Genomic DNA, 23,626 nt, shown 5'->3' with positions numbered 1-23,626 from the left:
GTATGGGAGAGTTTTCTTTACACAAACTATAGTGTTATTTTTTCTTTAGTTGGATGTTCTCAAAAAGAATGATGAAAAACAGATTGCTGTAAAAGTAGCTGCACAGACAAGACCACATCCACTGTTAGTATCCCCACAGAAATAGGGGGAAGAAAAGGTTCTCACCTATACTTACATCAAAGTAATGTATATAGATATAGATGATATAGATATATATAAACTGTATAGGATAAGCCACCTTATAAATAGTGACACTAATCTGTAAATGTAGATGCTGAATAGATGGTGTGAATGCTACCTGACAAAAGCAGACTGATAATAACTCCTTCCAAACATTACAGTTCGGTTTTCTCATTTTATTTCTCTTTTATTTTCCACAGCATTCCTGGGATGGGAAAAATCCACTTGCCAATGAATGACTATTGTAGGGTGAGCTAGAGAAGTGGCAGGAGAAATTCAAAACGGTTGAAACTGTGCCATGCTCTAGTTGATGTGGTGATGTTCAGTCACAGGTTGAACTCAATTATGTCAGAAGTCCTTTCCATCCTAACTGATTGTGTAATTCCAGGATGGGTAACAGATCTGGGGGCAATTTAGCTGTGTTAAGCAATCACAAACTGATTTAAGCCTTCTGCAGAGCATCGGATCCAAATGGCCACTCCATTCTGTGGTTTGTTAATTAACTGCTGTTTTTTCCCCATCTCTTTATCATATTGAAGGTAGAACCCATGCTTCTCTTAATCTCCAATATATTATAGCTTTCAGATCAAACTGCTGGTAAAAATGAAGTGTAAGGATATTTTGCACATAGCCTGATACACTAAAGTATCTCATGAAATGACTCACTGAATATAATATGAATTATTCCAAATGCTGGCAAAGCTGTGTCAGCTGATCCAGTAGTTTATAAATAGCACAAATACCTTTGCTTGCTTTCATGCTGTCTCTAGCTATTACAGTTCATTAAGATCAGATGCATGCTGCTTTTCTCTGCTATTCAGATTATTCAATCCATTAAGACACAGGAGTGAGAGAAAAAATCACGAGAACTTTTGTGTCGATATTGTTGCCAGGAAACCACTTCTTATTTCAGTGCATGGGACACTGGTGTCACTTTGAGTGTGAGTTGCAGAAAGACAATTTCAGAGGAAAAGATTAGGGATGTAAAACAGGATTAAGAAAATCCTAAACTTTCATTTTAAAGAGAAAAAAGAGTTATGCCAATTGTTTCAGAAGAATCCTGAATGGCCTGAAAGTTTGGGGGTTTTCTTATAAGTCTGACTAGAATTTTGAAGGAATGTTAATGACAGATAAGAGAGGCTTCTTGGTCTCTCCAGACATGTCTTAGATAATATTCCATACCTTTTTCTGTCTGTGCACCATTGTCGTGCATCACCATTTGAGCAGAATGGTGAATATCTGTCTGGAATGACAAGGAATATTTCAGTCTTTCCAGAGCTGTCCTCTGCTCACAGGTGTCTGTACAGACTCATTTGGACCCCCATATGCCTGGAAGGGTTTCCTGATTTAATCTAAACAGACTTTAACCATTCTGTCATTTAAACAGCCTTATAGGCCACATTTCTTTTAAGAAAATCTGTATATGGAGTCTTTGAAGCACAATAATAATGAATTATAAAATAAAAACTAGAAAAAATACAAATACATTCTATAGCTATGAAGTCTATATAACATGAGAAATTTCATCACTGGATTGCCTTATGTCATTTAAAACTCATTTGACACTTTCATTTTGATCAGATCTTCCTGAGAATTAAACTATAGGTAAAAGGAAATTGAAGGAGCACATGTAAAATTATTCTGAAACTAATTTTTTTCTTCATTCTTTAAGGGAAGGAAGTACTGACAGCAAAGAAACATTGCAACAATAAAGGTGCAACATCCCCCACATCCTCTAAGGAATTGGTGTATTCAGCTGGTAGCTGGATAAATAATGTGTAAACTGCTCTTTTCAAATTACAATATCTGTGAGATTCTGATATCTTTTTTTTCAACAGGAATTATCTTAACTGTCTGTTTCTTATTTGGAAGGCATTGGATTAAAAAAGGGAATTCATTAAGATTGATTTTATACCTTAATTATATTTAAAATAGACACAGAAAAGCAATATAACTGCAGGGCAAGGAAAAGATCTATGCTGGTAGGTGCTGAAGGAGATAACACTATGTGTTTTTTCTGCCACTCATTTGTGATGTTCTAGTCATTAAGGCATCTGGGAGATGAATGGTACTAAATAAATAATAAGTTTTGAGTGATCTTATGGAACACTAAAAGTCACAAAACTTTTTAGAGAGTGGGATTTGCAATGAATCCTAAATAAAACTAAATACGTTCCTAACATCAAAGCTTGCTGTCCTCACATTTGTTTTATCTCCTTCTTAAATTTCTTCTTTTTCCCACTCATGAGAAGTGGAAGCCAGTTTTTCATGGATGAATATCAGAATCAGGTTACAGTCTGAGAAAATTTTATACCATTTTTTTCCCATCATTTTGAGAAAACTGCCATTTTTCAGTTATATTTATTGATGTGTGACTGACACAGAGTGTTTTAAGCATAGTCTAGGAGGGTGTCTTCCTTAACCAGTCCTATTAAACAGATAAAAACTGTACGTCAGTGTAGCTTGCAGCAGGTCAAGGGGATTAAAATTCCAATTCCAATCTTTCTTCCACCACAGCACATACTATAGTTGTAACCAAATGTCTAAGTATGTTATGACCTGGATTAGTGTGCAACTAGATGACTGGAAACTAGATATAATTTATTATATAACTTATGGATATATGCATAATTTTTATTAGAGAGTTTATTAAAAAAAAAAAAACTTGTAAATAAATCAGCTAATTGTTTTAGTAGCCTAACTAGGGGTCAAAATATCTAGGGAGCTTCTGTGATGTGCAATATTATTTAAAGTCTTAATAAGAATATGCCTCTTGCTTGAACACTTGAAAAAGGTTTGTTAAAGCAAGTGTGAAGAATCCTATTTACATTAGTTAAAATTCAGATAAGTTGAAATTTGACTTTTCTCTTTCTTGGTCAAGGTTACAGCATTTCAGTGGTCTGTGATGCATTCACTATATAGTATACCATTTATTCTCCAGTACCAAAGCTATAGATGTAACTAATATCATCTATCATTTTTGCTCCAGCAGTTTGTCATGCAGTTTCTGTCAATAACAGGATGGAATCCACACCTTTATACATACAACCATTTCTTAACTTCCTAAGGTTTTGATACAGGTACTCCTGTTATGTAAACTTGTGTATATATATCTCTCTTGAAGGCTTCTCAGTCATAACAGCTGAGTAAGCAAAGTATTTCAAGAAAGTATTTGTCTGTGTTAGCTTGTCACTGTTAAGCTTAATTCATTTTGTTCTCATAGCTTCTTCTGTGCAACAGCCCCACAGACATCTTTCTTGTGCTTCAGTAGGTATAAAATGGTATATAAAAATTGTTTTTCTGATAGGTAGACACCATAGTTTTCAGAGTGGTTGTATACTACACTCTCTTAAAAACTAAAACCCAAATGTGTGAAGAGATGTTTTACTGAGTCAGGAGTTGGTTTCTAAAAGGCAGGTGACCAGTTCTGCATTAGAAGAGCTCAGTAAATTATGGTAGGCTGTAAACATGAATTTTTCAATGAAGGAATGTGTGGAGGGGTAGAATGTAAGAGAATAGTTCAGAAGGCAATCTCACCCCTGAGGAGCAGCAGCTGTACTGATCACCAAAGGTTAGGAGCAGGCCTGCCCTTAACAGGCCACAGCTGTGTCCAATAAGAAGATGAGGGCCACAAAAGAGTGGGGTAGCTGGGTGAGGAGAGAGATGGAGTTTGTTGGTTGTGCTGTGAAGAAGAAGGAGTCAGTGCTGTGAGGAGATGCCCATGAGAAATCACTGAGAAGGTATGGGAGCTTTGCAATAAAATGACTACAGGGATGATTGGTCTGCAACACATTTATACAGGTCATGATATTTTTTCTCATAATTGGCAGTAGTTAAAGAGTATAGGAAACCACATTTAATGGGTGTGAGCTCCTGCTATGATGTTAGGGCAGAGATAAAGTGTCTTTAGGCTTGTAGGACCTGAGAAGTTACATCATCTTTGTGTATGAAGCTGCTTGAAGCTCTCCTGGCTGTCTCTGTCCAGTTGTGGTGCATGCAGTGCAAACAGGAAGATGGCAGGCTGGAGAGGAATTCATAAGAAATATTAGAGTCAGACTTGAATCTGTTTGGTTTAGCATTATAAAGGCAAAGAGGTGACTTTGTCATATTTTTCAAGTATTTCTGCAGTGTCAGTAGAAACAGATACCAGGTAATAGTTGTTCAGTCTCGCAGCCACAGTGTAATACAATCCCCTGGCTGTAACCTGAACCTGTTCAGATTAGACATGAAGCACATGTTTTTAGCAATGGAGGCAAATGAGACACCCAGGGTTACCATGTATTAAATTTTTAATTTTAAAGTTATTTTTTCCAGTCAACAATTCAAATGCCAATTAATTCAAGGATGGATGTGTTCACAAGGGTACCATGATATGCTACAGTCTGAGAACCTGGATATTATCCCCATACCAGTTAATAAGATTCCTGTAGGGAAGAAAAGTGGCTTGGTTTGGATCACAATAGTGTTGAGGTGTTGTGAGGGTCCCCAGGATAAGGTGAGAGATGAGAATCAACTTGAAGTTCTTAGAAGGCTGATTTATTATATTATGATATAACATTATATTAAAATAAATTATATACTAAAACTATACTAAAGAAAAAGAAAGGAGACATCAGAAGGCTAGACAAGATAAAATAATAAAAACCAGTGACAGACCAGAGAGTCCAACACAGCTGGACTGGGATTGGTCATTAAGTAAAAACAATTCACATGGAACCAATCAAAGATGCAGCTGTTGGTAAACAATCTGCAGACCACATTCCAAAGCAATCAGATAATAATTGTTTACATTTCTTTTCTGAGGCTTCTCAGGAGAAAAATCCCAGCGAAGGATTTTTCAGAAAATACCATGGTGACATACTGGCTTGTGCAGAATGCTGCTACAAGAGTCTGTGCTACATTCCCAGCAGAGAGAAATGCCAGCAGGCTGGAGAGGTCAGAGTTGGAGTCACCCTGAGGCAGGAGCCCCTTTTCTGCCTGTGCTCAGGCCACAGGTTGAGCCTTTCCTGGTGCAGTGCTGCTGCATAGCATCCCAGGTGAATCTATTTGTGGCATCCTCTGCATTCACAGCAGATGGGGCCATCCAATGGTTTTGGCATTCCCAGAGCTCCACTGCTGCCAGCGGGACACTATGGGGGAGGCAGATCCGCAGAGAGATGTCCTGGCTGTGTGCAGGGGTTAGTGGCCCTGCCAGAAGGCATTTTGTGGGGTGAAGCGTGGCCCCTGCAGCCCAGCCAGCTTTTGGGAGCACTGCTGTGTGCCAGGAGCTGTGCAGGTGCCTTTGAGCCAGGTCTGATGCTTGGGCAGGGCACTGCACATGGACCCTGTACATGTGAGGCTCTGGCTGCTTAGCAACTGCATAATAGGGCTGTCCCAGAAGAACACACCGTCTGTTTAGTCTATAAATGTAAAATACCCATTTTAAATCTGCACAGTACATCCTAAAGAACACTGGAGCACTCTCTGTTTTAGTAGTGCCGGGGTATTTGGCATTGTCAGAGCAGCACCTCCCCAACACAGTGGCAGTGCCAGAGATGTCTGTCAGACTGTGACTGCTCAATGCACTGACCCCTTCATCCAGTGAAAGCTCCCTCTGCTTTTCCTCATGTCCTTCCTGTCCTGTTTCACTCTGTAGAGAGCATCATCAGCCATGAAATTGTTTCATTTTCAGTCAGTTTAATTAAATATCAATGGTTTGGAAACTAAAAATTTACAGTGTGTATAAGAAACAAGTGTAAGTTTCAAAGCATGCACAGGCAACACAGCTCTTAAATAATGTATTTCTTAATCTCAGATGTCTTCTTTTAGAATACATTTACTAAGAAGCTGTAATCCATATTAGGCAGACAAAATACCAGAATGCAAGTATATAAAATCATAGGGATAGCTTTGCTAAACAATTCACGTTTCTGCTTTTTTTATTCCTTCAAAAAGTATATTTTTTGTTCAACAATTTTTACTTGACTTAAAATGTAATCAGCTGAATGACAAGCACTTTCAAGGTTTTCTCAGAGTAAATAATTTGGCATGTTAGCTTTTCAGTTTGATCTAATGAAATAGTAAATCAGGAGTAGTAAGAAAAGGGAAGTTAACGTGTGGCTATGTCTGCTTTTTAGTCAGTGAATGATATCTACATTCGTAGTAGATAGGTTAAATTTAGCTCAAAAGCTTCCATGAAGAGCATTCTTATGGGGAAAAAAAACAGGAAAAACCAAACAACAAAACAGTAATGCAAGGAAAAATAATAACAAAACAGCAACAGCAAAAAAGTAATGCAAGGTAAAATAATTTTTAAAGTCATTAATTATCTTCATTTTTCCGGAAAAAGAGAGTCAAGTGATTAATCAGCATGATAATTTTAAAAACAAGTCACTTAGGTAAAAAAAGTATTCATATTCACGTCCATCCATACATTGCTTTCTTCAAATAAAGTCTGTGAATGGATTTGGTCCAAGGGTTTCTAACCACCAGGTAATTATGTTTTAAAAGTGTCTCTCCCATGAACAGTCCTGCTATTTTGTGAACAGACTGACCCATGAGCAGTCAAGCCCAAAACCTCTTTCCAAGTTGCAGAGGTCCTGGCAGACTGAAGCAGTTCTGATTGTTTTGCTTTCACATCTACCCAGTACAAATTTACATACACTTAGTACCATTCAGGTTTCTTGATTTCCAGTGATTTCTCCACTGCACTCAGTGTACAACTGTCTTTGTTTTACAGGCATCTGAAGGACACTGAGTTCTGCATCTGGAAATCTTTTTTGATTACTAACCTGAAATATCCATATTTAATCCAGGCTTATATGAAACTAAAGGAGATTTAGAGATAGAACACAAGGGAGTAGGATATTAAGGTAATGCTAGCGCCAAAAAAGGTTTTTTAATAGGTTAAAAGATCCTTACATACTTTAGTGTGCAGTGTTTGAGTTGTATTCATTATGTCAGTATGACAGCTGGATTTCACTCCTTTGCTGGGGCATTGACAGACATCCCACCCAGCACCAGCTGGTGGAGAACTGGCCAATATGGCTATTCACTGTTGCTTTCTCCCATCCCTTTCTTTCCTGTAGTTCCCATTTATCTGCCAGAAGAGCAGGTTGTACTCAACAGCCCTCTGCTCTGCTTCAGGCAGATGCAGCTAGGAGCAATAGAGTGAATTATCAGTCCACAAGGATGATGGTCCATAACAGGGCAATGATGAGGGGCATCAGGTAAAACTTTCACAAGTCTTGGATTTATTCCAACTTCCAATACTGCTGCTGTTTAAAAGCTATTTTAAGAACTTCACACAAAAATAGGTCTTGCTCAGCAAGGTTGGTGAATATAGTGACAATGACATCATTAGTTCTTCTGGACAGAAAATGTGCATGGAAATTCAGCATTTCTGAATGTTATTTGTTCCAATTTTGTTACACAAAACTTTGTGCTAGAGAGGCATTGATGTTAATGTAGTACTGTTAACACAGCATTTGAACTAATGGCACACATCAGCAAGTTTTAGGATCGTTCTGAATGACATTTTTAATGTGGAACATCCAGCTTAAAAATCAGAACTGACAGTAGCTCTGTAAGTATTTCCTTGCAGCCTGCTCAGTGATCATCTGTCTGAGGATCTAATTCTTGTGCATTCTCCATGCCAGGGTCACCTTTGATCTTCTGACACTGTGAACCATTAATAGCAAGGCTTACACTGTTGACTTCTCTAGTGGTGACGACATATTCCTTTGATTTAATATAAATTTTGGTTATAATTTATGTAGTGCCCTAACAGGGAAAATGTCTGCATCACCTTGTCATTGCAGTGATGTAGCTTTAACCTGGCAAATTTGCAGTTCTTTAAACTTTGCTCTTTAGATGTACTGAGTCAAGTTCAGTGCAATCAGCTGGCCACAGTACTATCAAAACTCTTTAGAACTGAGGAGATTTTGACAAATTATTAATTTTGCAATTTTAATCTTCTATAATGATGTTTAGTATGGACAAGTTGGACCAAGTGTTAACTATTTACAAGGAGTATACTGGTTTTAGACATATGAAATAATAATAATTATTATCATTATCTAATCTTTAATTTTCTTGGCTTTTATTTATAGAATTAAAGACACTGATTTTAGAAATGCGCTCTGGGTCTGTATCAGAGTAAGACAGTTCCTTCCTGTGTTTAATCTTAGAAAGGGATTGTTGGTATTGCCCAAATAAATTGTTCTTTGAGGGCTTCTGCATATTCCCACTGGTAACTCCTAGTGACCTAGTTAGGATCAAGCTATGACTGTCTCTCATATCAGTGGATGAGAAATCTTGCCTGAGCATGATGTTACTACTGTGTGCATGTAAATGTAAATACTTGAGCACATCTCTGGCCGCACAAGTTGCCATCTTTATGGATGCTAAGAGGCAATACAGGTTGCTCCAGAGTATCATTATCTATCTGCCAGTTATTACTTTCTGTAGAGGAATGTACCTCATGACTCAGCACACATAATTTGCCCACAAGCTTGTAGACTGGCACTAGAGTCCAGAAGGAACTTGTACCCAACAAAACTGGCTGAACTGGACTGATGCCCACATCTACTCCCAGTTATGTCTGTTCCTTCTTATTCTTTGCCCTTTTGGGGACAGGAATGTGAAGTGTGGATCTCAGAACCCACAGAAATACAGTGCTTCAGAGGCTCTGAGAACATGATGTTCATCCTTTGCACTCTGCTGCTTTGGGGTGTGAAGTAACCATGTTACTGTGGCCCCTTCTTGACTCAAGACCATCCTTGGCCAACAACTGCTGTAAGGCATGCAAATACCGTGCCAGATTTAAGAAATATTGCCAAGAATTAACTCCTTAGAATCCAATGTATTCTGCAATAATGTATCCCAACGTTTAAGGAAGGAAAGGTGGCAGTGGCCTTGTGAAAGTCCATGAGGTTTTGCCAGTCCAGGTTAAGAGTGATGAAGAGAAATGTCTCCTGCCCTGCAAGTGCAGTCATGTGTTCCTCTCTGTGTCTCCTCAGCCTACACTTTTTTGCTGCTTGTCTGTCCCTGCTGTGATGTGTGCAGGTTGGAGCTCAGGTCAGCAGCAGGCAGAGCACTGGGCACTGCTGTTGCTAAGAGCAGCCCATCCTCTCCCAGCTGCACGTGTGTGCCTCGACAGGGTCAGAGCGTGATTGAAGAGTGAGAGATGCACAACAGCAGAGAAGGCTTGAAATTAAATAGTCTTTGACACTTTTTCTTAACTAGTCTCACTCTGGCACAGAAACCTGCCTTAGGGGAGGTGATCCAGTGGAATAGCAATGACCTAAAGCTGCTGGTCTACCTAGTGAAACATGCAGGGAGGAAAATTTATCTCAAAAATGATGATATGAGAATATCTGGGCTGCAAATAAATGTTTGTAAAAGATCTACATTAACATTATAAGAATGAGGGCTTTAGGTTTTTTTCTGACTAAAACTGGAGCTTTTTTCTGAGGTACTGAATGCTACACAGAAACAAAAAAGTGGAAAAACCCTGGTGGGTGAGACCTTGATCTCTCCTCTCATTTATTGCTAGTACCAATGGAGTAGCTGTCCTAATTAAAAAGAACTAGCCCTTTCAAACAGAGGAGCTGAATTCTGATCCAAATGGCCTTGTATAAAAGAAATTAGTGAGTGAAGTCATTACTCTAATTAACATTTATGCTCCTGATGTTAACAACGTACTTCTAAAAGAAACCAGTAGCACAGATATAACGCTTTAAACCATCTAATGGTCTGGCATGAGTACTGATTTTAATTGCCCTTTGGTTATCAGTTTAGACAGATCTGCCAGGGGTAATTGCATTATAAATAAGACATCTCAAGAAATTCACTAATGAGCTAATGAACGATAGTTATTTGTGAGATGAAGCTGATAATGCTTATTTAGACAAATGGTGTATTTATGTGTTCTGTGTTCCACATGTGACCATTCAACAGTAACTAGGTTACAATATCTTAGCTGTTATTCAATCTACTCCAGAGTTTTATCTTCCATTTCCCAGGAAGTCCCTGGAAGGCTCTTTCTGTGATTTCTAATTCACAGAACTGTAGTTTGGAGCCCTGCATTTCTATTTGACTTTGTTTATATATTTCTTGTCTCCCTTAGCATAAATCATAATGACAGCCTAATTGGTTTACATTTCTGAAGCAGTTTGAAATGTGAAGTGTTGCATAAGTGTTCAAGGTTGTTATTGCTTTGTGACTCTTCCCAACCATTTGCTGTCCAGACTGAAAATTAAAGAGAAATTACTTGCCATTTACAAGAGTAAATATAGTGAATCTTGTCATGAGTAATCACTCAAAGATCACCCAAAAAAACCCCTTTGTTTGACAGAATTGCACTTTTTAAATGCTTGAACTTTGCATTTCCTTCATAACACAGTAAGTCCATTAGCTTCAGTGGAAGTATTTGATTTACGGTCATGCAAAAGGAGAATCACATCCTTGATATCTTTGAGAGGGTAGCTTCATAGTGGAATGAAGGTAGTGGAAAACACAGGTCTTCTCTAAAGATTTAGCTATAATTAAAACACTGGAACACTTGATAAACTTAGAATTTGAGATCATGGCATGTTTATTTCACAGGAGGAATTTGCATAGTTGTACTAGAATTTTGCAGATTGGAAGATTCCTATCAGTCACAGATGCAGAGTTTACCTAAATAATTTATCCATACCAAACTCTTTTTTTTTTTCCATAGAGCACTAGCCCTTTAGTTTTTTCATAGGACCAGACCAGTGCTTGGTATTACCAGAGAATTTTTATTAGGTGCGGTTTTCAAAAAATAAAGTCAAACAAGACAGATACATTTAATTTTCTTTGTTGATTCTGCTTGCTCACAGAGCAGAGTCAAGAGGTATCCATGACAGAGTAGAGAAGTCTTTTACCCCAGAACAGGATTTTAGGATCAGAAATGAAACAGGCAGGCAGGAAAAAAAAGGACAGCCAACAAAAGGTAGCCTGGGGCAACACAGTGTGTCAATGAGAAAGAGAGAGATAAGAAACACTTGGACAGTTGTGCATGTTGGCTTGTTGGCTTCAATCTGTAATGACTGTGCAGGCCACACATCAAAAACATTTGGCTGTCCTTGACAGAGAATGAAAACAGCACAGATTTTTCAGCTACCTTTTTTTTTTTTCCCCCACAGTCAACGTGGTGAATAGCAACTCATTTACTTCTGTTTTTAATTATTTGTCTAATGGCCTTCAGGCAGTTATTAGAGATCATCTTTCAGAAACAAAATTAAAACTCTTCATCTTTTTACAATGCTCTTTCTGCTGTTGGTCAGATGGATCTACAAATCTCACTGTTTTAAACAACATTTCTGTTGTATCTTTCTAGCGTAAATGAAGGATAACATTACCGCCATCAACTCCAATAACACTTAATTTAGTCAGCGCTGGCAGCTGCTGCATTTCTGCAGTACTGGGCATGCAGAGACCTCCATGACCTTGGGACCAAAGTGTCCATTGGTGCCTAAATTCTGTCAGAGTCAATAACTGAGTGGAAAGCACCTATTTTTACCCCACTTCCCCAGCAGTCCTATCCACACTCAGAGGTTGAGCGATAGGAGTGGGCCAAATGGCAGAATGTCCAGGCTCTGATGGTGGTTGTGACGTTTTCTTTACAACCTCTGGCCACTTTCTTGTTAGTCTCATGTCCAAAGAAAAGAATCAGTGGAAGGTCAGAGTTTATTTAATGTCTCACCTTGCCCTCCCAGTGGTGGCTTAGCTCCTGAATGAAGGTGACCCTCCATTCCCTCTTTTGGGAGAATGACGTTGTGAAGTTTGCAATTTGTGAGGCCTGAAGAAGAGCATGCCAGAATGCCTCATTATACAGCTTAGGAGCAAGAACCAGGAGAAAAAGACTCATCAAGCATGAGCAAGATTTTTTATTTCCCTGGTTTTTGGTTGTTTTTGGTTTTTTTTCCCTACTAGTATGTGGTAAACTCACCCCAGGCAATATCAATTACTTAATTCTTCAAAATCTCTTAATTTGTGTCTAATCAGAAATTTTCTGAATGATTAAAAAATAATTAGTTTTTAAACCTTCTTTTTTCTCCCTGGCTTAAAGTTGTGTTTTAACACTGGTAGGTTGTGTGGTTTTAGGACAGGTTCTTGGGGTTCTGGATTGCCTCATCATAGATCTTTATGCAGTAATTGAGCTCTGGAGGAGCTAAAATGTCTTTGTGTAGCACAAGACCTCATTGGCAGTAGAGTTGTGGATTAAAACTCACATGAGAAAGGTAAAGCTCTATATCTCAGTCATCTCAGGAGCAAGGTGGTGGACAGAATAGTGAGGTAAAAAATACCACTTTAGAAAGAGATATCCCACTGGCTTTAAGGAAAACAGGGAACACAGATCCTCCATTAACTGTTAGTTATGGCTTAGTATTTTGGCTTTATAATTTCAAATTACTTTAAAAAACACCTGATGATTCTCACTAATATGGCAAAATAATCTGTTGATGAAAACAGAATTTATGTCGTTTTCCCTCTTTTTTTTAAAGTTTATTTGGTTATTTTTTGTACCTGGAATCACTGTGAGTCTCTGAGAAGTATTTTTATTTATTCTGACAACTCCTTAAGGAAAGGCCAATAGGGACCATCTGATTTATTCATGTTGTGCAAGATGACTATCCAGGACAATCTGCAGAGGCTTTTTAGGCACAAAAGGAAAGGATTCCCTACATACCTCTACAATTGGCAAGATAACTTTCTCTGGTAGCAGCCTGAATAAATGAATACAAAAACTGATTGACTACAGGGATCTCTTTTCTTCCTCAGGTTTGAAGAAACTGTCAAATGAAATTAAGTCTAGAGTATCTTTACAAGGTTGTCAAGGCAGTTGGAGACAGATTTCCAGCTATAACACAGAGAAAATGCCACTCTGAAAATGTATAAGGTGTCTATAAACACAGCTTTTAAAATAAGCTTTAAGGAAAAAAAAATAAGCTATGGAAAAAAAAAAAAAAGAAAAAGGAGATACAGTAGTGAACAAACCTGGGGTGGGGGCATTAATCCGGCTTCTTATGTCCGGCAAAAGACAGATCACACAATTCTCATGACTGTAAGACCTCTGCAGTAACATTTTTGAATAAACTTCACCCAGCCCTACACATGGCATTTTCAGATAGATCTGTAGTAAGTGTGGATTGATTTAACATATGGGTAATCTCTCAGAAACTTCTAGTATAGTGACTCTATGTTCTTAAAATTCATTCCCATTTTTTAAACAAAATTTCATCTGAAAAACTTGGCACATCCTTTCCTTCATACCACCTTCTACAGAAATATAGTTAATTTGTACAACTAAAATGCATTTTATTTTTATTATGGGAAGCTTATAATTTTACTTGCTTTTGTTAGAACATTTTTTCTTTCTGGAACTTTTTTTTTTTCCTTAAAGTCTGAGCCAATGCTGCATGCAATAAAGTTCTTAACCATATGATGAACACTGTATGACATTTGATTCCTTTAGTTCAGTGAATGACTCTAACTTTGCTTATTATTTAGCAGAAGGAAGCTGCTACTATACAGAGAGATGTCAGCAGCACTGCCAGTATCACTCTAGAAAGAATAGTAATTTGCAACAAAATCACTCTCTGATTTGCATTAATCAGTAAGAAATTTCATCTAACATAATAACTTCCCCGTGACATATATTTTTTTCTCTTTTTTTAAGCCTTCTGAACCTTCGGAAACATTCGTTTCTGTGGCCCAGGCTGAACTAGATGAAATTTTGTCTAGAAATATTCTTAGACTTTTCTCATCTTTCCAGATAATTTGTACGGGTGTAAAACCATGTAGGCACTACTGTCAAAAGGGAGGGACTCTGCTGCAAGCTGTTCTCTAATATGGCAGAGGATTTTTACTTCTACAAAAATCTTAGCCATAATATATAAAATATACAAAGGGAAGCAGAAAATCTCTTTTTTTAACTTTGCTTAGCCTAAATCTTTAAATGAAGGAAGAAAGTAATAGCATGATTTAGTGTGTTGGGACCTTGATCATTAAGGGTCTGAATCATGTCCTTTAATATAAGTAAGCTTAAAGGTGTCTGGACCTTCTTTTTAAGTAACAACCAAAACCCAAGTACACTTCCAGAGGTCAATTAATCTCATCTAAAATCACTACCAGGGCAGATGAGGGAAGAGAGTTCATTATTTTAGATACTGAACTTCTGAGCAGGAAAAGTGAAATTAGCTCTCTACATCACTTAGGGATCATACACATTTGGGGACAGGTGATTACTCAAGGGTCCCATCCAGACAATAACTCACAATAAAAATTATAAGTGAGGTGGGAAAAAGTATCTTGGTATCTGTGTTTAGCTGCAGCAAAGAACACACTGTTTAGGAATTGAACCATGTTTCTTTTCTGGAAAAGCAGAGGTTTCAGATTATACTACTGCTTTTTAGAAGATGAGGTCAGATGACAGAATTGCTTTAAAGTGTGCAGGGCACTATGAAATAGTTACTAATGTATTTATCAAGCTGTATTGTTGCATAGTGGTCTTCCAATAGCCTGCATTGTGATACCTTTGTGATTCCTGCTTTTGAAGTCCAAATTCCATTTTGTATTAATTATTCAATCCTTTGTCCATGATTTTCCTCAAGTATGTAGGAGTAGCCTTTTCAAGAGGTCTGTCAGGTCTGTCTAGATTTTTCACTTCTGGTACACTGTGCTCAGCAGAAGATCAAATTATGAAAGTTGAAAGTCATTTCATATTTGCTGGTGGTTGGGAGATGTGTGATGATGTGCTGTGTGTGGAGCAATCTGCTGCATCTGATAAGCAGTCCTCTCTCTTCTAGGCCATTATCTAAAACTGATGTGTTCTGCTTCTCAGAAAGAAATACAAACTTGAAGAATATTTGGGAGAAATAAGGTCAGGACCTTAATCTTAGAGGAATCTTAAAGCAAGACAGTTCCCTCTGTGTAGCCATCTCCACCTGGGCTTAACACAGGATGGTTTATAGTTACTTTATCTGAAAGGTATTTACACCTTCAACCCATGGGATTCCCACATCTGACAGGAGAACTGTTATTTCCCAACTGTGAGAGATTTAGTGCTCAAGAGAATTGTATCTGCTCACATGGTTTGGTCTTGGTAGAAATTAAAGGGATGATGAAAACAGTCTGGGCTGTACCTGATTTTGTAAAGGTGATATTGTTGCTTCCTGTACTCTTGTTGATACTTGCTTCCTGTACTCTTACACAGAACTTTAGGGATTAGTCTTGCATATGTGGCAAAATTTGTAGATGAGCAATCAGCTAAAAGATTAATTAGCAAAATCTAAGGAATGCAGAGTATTTATGAGATAAAGCCACCCTAGTACTTTAAAAGGTGGGAGAAAAAAAGAGTCGTTAAAAGGAAAAGCAGCTATGTAAAAGAGAACTATGGAAACAGTGATGAAGAAAACTTAGAATTTTGAACTCTCTGAAATACACTAAAGTGTGAAGTGATATCTCTGATGAAAATATATTTTTTTAAAATGATAACTAGCTTATATATGCCTTAATTTGGGGCCTTCAAAATTTTCAAAATCAGACCATGCCCTATGCATATCAGGTGTACTCTATCACCTCCTTATTGTTACTAAAATTCATTTCCTACTGATATTTCTCTTGAAAAATGCTAGTTAAGAAATAAAAACCCAACTTGTACATCCTTACCTATAAAGTCTGTCCTAGTCTGTATGGATGGAAAAGAGATGCTCTTATTTGGGACAGTTGGTGTCCAACAGCAAGAGAACACCAGTTTTGTCATGCTGGAAGGTTTGACAGCCCATCTAGTCTCCATTGCTGTATTTGTGAATTTAGAAACTTCCTCTGCTATTGCATTCATTGGAGGCCAGAACACTCTTGGGCAAAAATCCACAGCTATAATTAGTGGCTTAATTTTAATGTAGATGAATAGACAATCCTGAAGCCAGTTATTAAAATGTCATTACTTGACACAGAAGTTAACGTATTTGCTTAATGTCTGTCACCAGAAGCTGCAGAGACCAACCCAAATGAGAATTCGGCCTGGGGAAGAGGCACAGCAGCACAAGGCATCAGATCTCCCCCTGCCCCTGGGAAACAGCTGGCTGGCCCCTGCCAGAAAATGCTGAAGTGTTTCTTGGGAATGCAGAGGCAATAACTCTGACCCCTCTGTTCTAGCAGGATCATGGGATGTCCAGAAAATATTTCTTTCAAGTAACTTGATTTATAGCTGAAGCCTAATGCAGTTAGGAAATAGAAAGGGGAGAAAAAACAGACTTTGTAACAAGGAGCCCTGGGGATGTCGATATCCAGCAAGTACAGAATTAGTTCTGTGTATCATGTGTAACTCACTCAGACAGCACTCCCAAAGTAAATAAATTTTAATCTTTATTTTTAATTCAGACTTTAATTTAACAGCAAGGCTCAGAGAACTAAGAAATCTGGATTCAAAGGCTTAGTAAAAGAAGAGCAAAGACATTTCCGGGACCTTCAGTCTTCTGTCTAAAAGAAACCAAAAGTAGCGACAAAGATCATAGTAAAATTATAACTTTTCTTGTGAATATATCTGAGAACACAATAGAAGTTAAAACCTGTTGTTTAAAAACATAATTGTGGATCTATATTTAGTAACTTTTTTTTTTCTCTAAATTCTGGGAGATCTAAACTACAACTTTTGCTATTTATTTGCCATTTTAATGACACAAGTCCATGAGTAAAAATAATACCAATGAAAATCTAAACTCTAAATGCTTCAGAAGGCTTCATTTTTTAATTCCACTTTCTTTGGAGTCATGGTAAGAGTTTTGCAACTTCAATCCATCAAGCAGCTTTGCAAAACTGTCATGAAAATGTATGAACCCAAGAACAAAATCTACTCACCCAACCTTACAGCAATGATTAAAAAAAGACCTTAATTATAATATAGTCACCCGTCAAAATAAATTACTCAGGGTGAGTGGGTGAAAAGAAGTTTGCTAGACTTCCTTAAGGAGGTGGTAATTGTCTTGGATTTTGTTAAAATACATCACTAATTATATTTTAACAAAGTCTACGTACTCTTCCTCTTTAGGAATTTTATAAGATGGTTGTAAGAAAACAGAGAAGTGGATTTTTCAGTTTTTGAATATTCTATACTTGTGTGGTTTTACTGCAGAGCAAAACAGGCATAAAAAATGCTCTAAATTACATATACAGATGATCAGAAATGTTCGAATAAAGATTTTAGATGTTAGATTTCACAAGCAGATGGCAATTGATTGGACATGCCTCTATGGCAAAGTGATGTGTGTGCACAGTGAAGTGAAAGCACAGAGGTGCCACAGGCTTGGTTCATGGAAGTTCACAGAACATGCATTTAAGAATTCCTTCCTGTCTTTGACATCCATTGCACACAAATGATGCTCAGGAAAGTGTTTGAATCACCATCCCTGAAAATGTTCAATAAACTTGTAGTTGTGGCACTTAGGGAGATGGTTAGAGGTGAACATGGCAGTGCTGTGTTAACAATTATATTGATGACCTTAGAGGTTCTTTCCAGTGTTAACAATTCCGTGGTTTAATACCAAATCCTTCAAAGAGGATGTCTGCAACACCTATTCCTGGGATATGTTGTCTAGGAAACCTTCACACAAAATTTAAAAGACTACCAACCTCATATGGTCTTACCCTGCTGGTTATGCTGCCAGCGTGTTTGGCCTGCCCTCAAAAATACCAAAACCATGAGCTTGTTTTCTTGCTGTCTTCTGGAGGTTAGCAGAAGGCTACACTTAAACTTACATGCTAAAAGTGCACAGGGTGTGGACTCTACAGCAGCAGACATCAGCTTGATGTCTCAGGGCTTGCAGGCTGGGGGTCATTACAGAGACGATGTTTTTAAGGCACTTCCTGGAAGATGCTTCCTTTACTTAGATCCAATTAAACACTCCATTGGTTAAACACTTAGAGCCAGATAGGGTGAATATAGATCATAATAGTTAATTTGCAGACTCCAAAGCAGGTTAAATTTAAAAAAATAAATACCTTGTTATGAAAAGATCATTGCTTTTCATACAATCATGGAATAGTTTGAGTTCGAAAGGATGGTCCAACTCCCTTAGTCCAAGCTCCTTCAGTGGGCAGAGACATCTTCAGCTAGATTAGGTTCCTCGCAGCCTTGTCCAAGTTGACCAAGTGTTTGCAGGTGTGGGACATCTATTACCTCTCTGGAAAACTTCCAGTGTTTCTACATCCTTACAATAAGAAAATGTCTTCCTTATTATCAAGTCTGAATCTACCCTCTTTTACTTTAAAACCATTATCCCTTGTCCTATTATCACAGGTTTTTCAAAAAAGACATCCTTTTAAGCCTCCTTTAGGTACTGACTGGCCACAAAAAGGTCACCCTGGAGTCCTCTCTTCTCTGGGCTGAATAAAGCCAGCTCCCAGCCTGTTGTCGCAGGAGTGGTGCATCATTCTGGTGTCTCTCCTCTGGACTTGCTCCATGTCCATGCCTTTCTTGCACCAAGAATCCCAGAGGTGGATGCAGCACTGCAGGTCTGGTCTCAGGACAGCAGGGACAGGATCCCCTCCCTCACCCTGCTGGCCATGCTGCTTTGGATGCAGCCCAGGATACAGTTGGTTTTCTGGGCTGTGAGTGCTCATTGCCAGGTCATGTCCAGATTTTCTCCCAGCAGCACCTCCAAGTCCTTCTTGTCAGGGCTGCTCCTGATCTGCTCATTCTCCACCTTTGCTGACACTGGGGCTGTCCCACCCCAGGTGCAGCACCTTGCAGGTGGTCTTGCTAAACCTCATGAGATTCCCATGGGCCCACTTCTGGAGCTTGTCCAAGGACCTTTGGATGGCTTCCTGGTCTTCAGGTGCACCAACCAAACCACTCAGCTTGGTGTCATCTGCAAACATGCTGAGAGTACACCACTGGTGGTGTCACTGATGAAGATATTAAACACAGTTTTTTCCCAATATGGACCCCTGAGGGACACCAGTTGTCACCAGTCTTTGTCTGGATACTGATTATAAACAGACATATATCATGAAGAGATGCTTCTTGTGGTATGCAGTTGGCTTCTAGTCATAAGTTCAGCCGTCTTCTTTTAGTGAAATTATAAAATATTCATATTTGTTCATATTATTATTTTATTGAAAATAAAGGTGATTTCTGCCTACCTAAAACTCTCTATACCATTGGAATCTATTACATTTCCATATGTATTTGTGAACTGTTAAAATATCAAATGTAACTCAAATCTAGGTGGCAATTAGACTTCAGAGTACTTTCCCTTAGTTTATTATCAGTAGTCAGTGATCACAAAAGAAAATATGTAGAGGTTTAACATTCGTCATAACATTTGCAGTTGTTCTCATAACTGAAAAATAAGGTTTGTCTTTCATTTCCTAGAGTTGTGGCTGACTCACACAATTTTGACTGATACTTCAGCAATTCAAAGCTGTATAAACAAAAAAGACAGATCAATCTAAATGAGGGTGCTGAATAAGCAGAGGCAGGTGTGTATGTGTAGCTGGGTATTGTTTCATCTTGCTCTAAAAATAAGTGTGAAAAGGAATGTGTCTCTGCTCTGGGCTCAGAATGTGAGTCACACCACAGCTGGAAGTATTCATCCTAAAAGCTTCTGGCTCTAGCACACCTCTTGTTTTCTGTCTGGTTGTTCATTTTTACTATAATTTCCTAATTCCTCATCACTATTTCAACTTTTATAATACCTTTTTAAACTAGAGCTTTTAATTCCTTATGTGAGATCAGGGGAGCTTCAGGAGCAAAGGGTGCTCTCAGCAATGGTCCCCTTTCTCCATGATGGCTCAGGCTGGCCTGGCCCAGGAGCTAAAGGAGTACCTCCTCCTCCTCCACAGCCTGGAGTGCAGACCTGGCACAAAGCCCTGCCTCTCCCTTCTCTGTCTGGAAGGATGGCAAGAGGAGATGTCCACTCTATGCTGCATTTTGGATCCTCACAAAAGGAAAGGGAGAGGGACTGGGAAGGCCAGGCAGAGGAAAATGCAGGTAGGTCAGTCCCTGCAATGGAGCACAAGTAGAGCACGACTTGGGGGACACATTTATAACTGTGCCCAGTAGCTGGGATCACTGGGTGTTGAGCACATCAGTATAGGCACTGCCAGTATATCTGAGTCTTGTTATCATTTCAGCATGAGGATTTTTCTGCTTCTTTGCTACCACCCAAGTGCTCTGTCTTCTTTTCTTCCTCAAAGGCTTACCTTTTCTCAGGAAGCAAGTTAGGATATTGCTTCACCATCAAACGCTTCATCAATAAAATAAAATCTTACTACATCCTGACATAGGTGAACTAAAGTTAAGAAAAAAATAAGCTGTTTCCTCCTCCTTATTTCCTCATTTGTCTCCTTCTTGTGACTTTCTGACTTCCTGATCTGGTTTCTGTCATCAGGGCAAGGCTACCCATTAATTTGTCTGACTCTTCCTTGTAGAATCAGGGTGCTGATCAGGGTTTATGCAGCTCGGGGGTGGCAAGGGACACTTGGTAATTGTCACTGTGCCATGACTTCCAAGCTGCTTTGGCAGCCAAGCCAAATAGGTTAGGCCAGACCATCTCCAGTGTTCAGCTGCACTCAGAAGCAGCTGGAAGCACTGAAGCAATCAGGAGCAGCAGCCAGATGGATTCAGTAGAGGGGCTTTTTGTGCACTGCCTGCCTGCACCAAGGCTTTGATTCAGGGCCAGCACAAAGGGCTTCACTTAGGCTTAAACTGACCTCTTGACTGTGCAGGGGTGGCAGGTAAGTATACAGACAATTTTCTGAGTACAAGGAGGAACCTGAGTAATAGAGCAGCTGCACTTAGTCAAATGGAGGGAAAATGTCTTTACAACTGCCCCTTGGTGGATCACAGAATCACCTAGATTGGAAGAGACCTGAAAGGTATTAAGGCATAAAATACAAGAAGAGGGAAGGCATGCAGAGTTACCTTCTGCACTCTACCAATCTGATTGTATGGAACTCTTGATTCAGAATTTGTACCTTTACATTTAATAGGCTTTCATGGTCTTTTTTTTTCTTCTGTGACTTTGTATAATTGCTTTTTGACTGCATTTATGTAACTGGCAGCATCTGACAGTGAATGCCACTATTCTCTTATGCTGTGTAAAAAAACCCCACTTCTTTTGCTTGTTTTAAACCTGCTAATTTTATTGGACATCCTCTTGTCCTCAAGTAGTGGGAAGCTAAGCATCCATTCATTGATTTTCTAGGCACTTTCCCAGAGTTGTCCTTTTTTATACATATCTGCCATATACCCCCTTCAGTTGTCCCATTTCCAAGCTGAAAACTCAAAATCAATTTAAGCAGTTCCAAGCTTTAATTGCCCTTCTTTAGTTCCCCCATGTAATTTTTGAGAGGCAAGTTCCAGAACAGCAGGCAGTATACAAAAGAGAGGATACTATGTGATTTTGTATAGTGCTATAAAGGTGTTGTCTGTTTTGTGCTCCATTCATTTTTTAAAAAACTCCTAACTGCTGATATTTATGACTGCCAATGAGGATGAGAGGTATATGTTTTCTTCTAGAACACTTTCTTTTTTTACTTTTTTTTCTTTTTTTTTTCTTTTTGTTTTTCTTTTTAATAATTCCTTTTTAAAAATTAACTACACTTGAAATTGCTTATTTGATGTTCCTTTTTTTACCTACAGGAAAATGAATTTCAGTACCTTTTGATTACTGTTTCAACAATAACCTATTGAACCCTTCCCCTTGCTTGGGGAAGATGAAAAAGAGATCAGAGATTTTCAAAATTTAACGGCAACAGAAGTTATTGTTTTTAAACATTTAGTCTCTATATTATGCTTAGATATGACATTTGCCAAGGTTTTGTGAGAGTCTTCCATCATCTCTAATCTCCCAAGTCTCAAGTAAGGAATTTCAAGACACTGAGAATCTCTTCTTCATAAAAGATACAGTTTAGATTGATTCTAATTTTTCTGTAATGGAGCATTGCTTCTTCATTTAAATGGCTGGATCTCTCACTTTATATATTTTTTCCATTGGAGTTTAACTAATTTTTTTATGACACATTGATTGTATCAGTACATGTGTAGTTTCTTATTTTTATTTGCATTGTTTCTGCATATTTTTGAATTAAAGGTATAGATCAATAAGTAGCTAGCAATAAATAATTTTAAATTCACTTTTAAATGAATGGTTACTGGATCATAAAGCACATAAAGTTTTATGCTGTAGGACAGAAGTTGGAAATTATACAGTATTTTCAGTTTGAAATCAAATGAGTTAAATGCTCTTTGGCCCCAGATCTTATACGTGCATTTTTTTTCTTATATTTTTATATATGTGATATTCATAGATTTTTTTGTGTGTATGAATTTTATCTCCGTCTCTCACAGATGCATATAGTCACTCAAGGTGAAAAAGTGTCTAATATTTTAAAATAACATGAGAGCATCCTTCAGTTAAAACACCTCATCTACTATTCAGGATATTAGCATTACTGCTAATTATTACTGCACTCAATTTTGTATGACAATGACAAAACTAAGAACAAACAAAAAGAAAGCCAAGGTACTGCACTTTAGTTTCACAGTTTGTGTCGCACTAGTACAATATCCCTGGGATATATCCTCTCATATTTATGGAATCAGTGGAAATCGGTGCATATTTGACAAGTTTTGTCAGGCTTAAGGCCTCTGAGGCACTGATTAAAACTGGTAAAATGGCTTAGGCCAGGGAGCTTTTTTATTTGAGGAATCCATTTTTCAAAGTATGGGATATTGCAGACACACAGTCTCACCAATAAAGGTAACATGATCTTAGAGCAGTACAAAAGTAAACTTCCAACTGAGCACTGTTGGTTTTCAGATATTCTCAAAACAGCCTGGACTGTCAGAGCATAGAAATTTGACTGCAAACAGATCTGGTCTTGACATTTTCTGGAGGCACAGTCTCTGTGAGTGGATCAATGTAGATTTGCTTTTTGCCCCTCAGACCCCAAATGCTGCTCCCCTGCTTTGACTCTGGCAGTCAGAGAGCTCCCACTGTCACTCCTACAGAGCCACATCTCATTGCCCTGCTGGGGCTCTTGATAAACCTGCTGCCATCTCACAAAATCCTGAGAAAATCTGCTGTGAGTCAAAGTTTTATTCAAACATGCCTAAGTCCAGAGTGACTATGAGTGTCATTTAACACTGTACATTTTTACTGTGTGTTACAATTACAGAAACATCTGTTATTAATATTGTTTTGCTAAACTGCTCTGCAAAATTCAGTGACTATTCAGTAGTTTCAAGGCTGTTCAGTTACTTACCTGTATTGAGATGGTCATGTGGCTGAACATAGCAAGTCTTTGGAAACACACAAAAATACAAGTGCCAGTGATAATTTTTACTCTGCCTGCAAAATGTATTTTATGATGGTTTACTGTGCATGTATAACATAGGCATTTTTTTTGGTCATGCCTATGTGTGGTTGCA

At 38.3% G+C, this 23,626-nt stretch overlaps 1 protein-coding gene across 11 annotated transcripts in view; it reads left to right on the top strand.

Annotated features, from left to right (window-relative positions):
• MAGI2 (membrane associated guanylate kinase, WW and PDZ domain containing 2) overlaps positions 1-23,626 on the top strand; it is a 705,904-nt gene that overhangs the window by 436,212 nt on the left and 246,066 nt on the right. The window lies entirely within an intron of this gene.

The sequence above is a fragment of the Molothrus aeneus genome, chromosome 5, assembly GCF_037042795.1.
Source record: "Molothrus aeneus isolate 106 chromosome 5, BPBGC_Maene_1.0, whole genome shotgun sequence".
Classification (NCBI taxonomy): domain Eukaryota; kingdom Metazoa; phylum Chordata; class Aves; order Passeriformes; family Icteridae; genus Molothrus; species Molothrus aeneus.
Note: the sequence above shows the minus strand (reverse complement) of the source record. Positions and strands in the feature narration are given on the sequence as shown.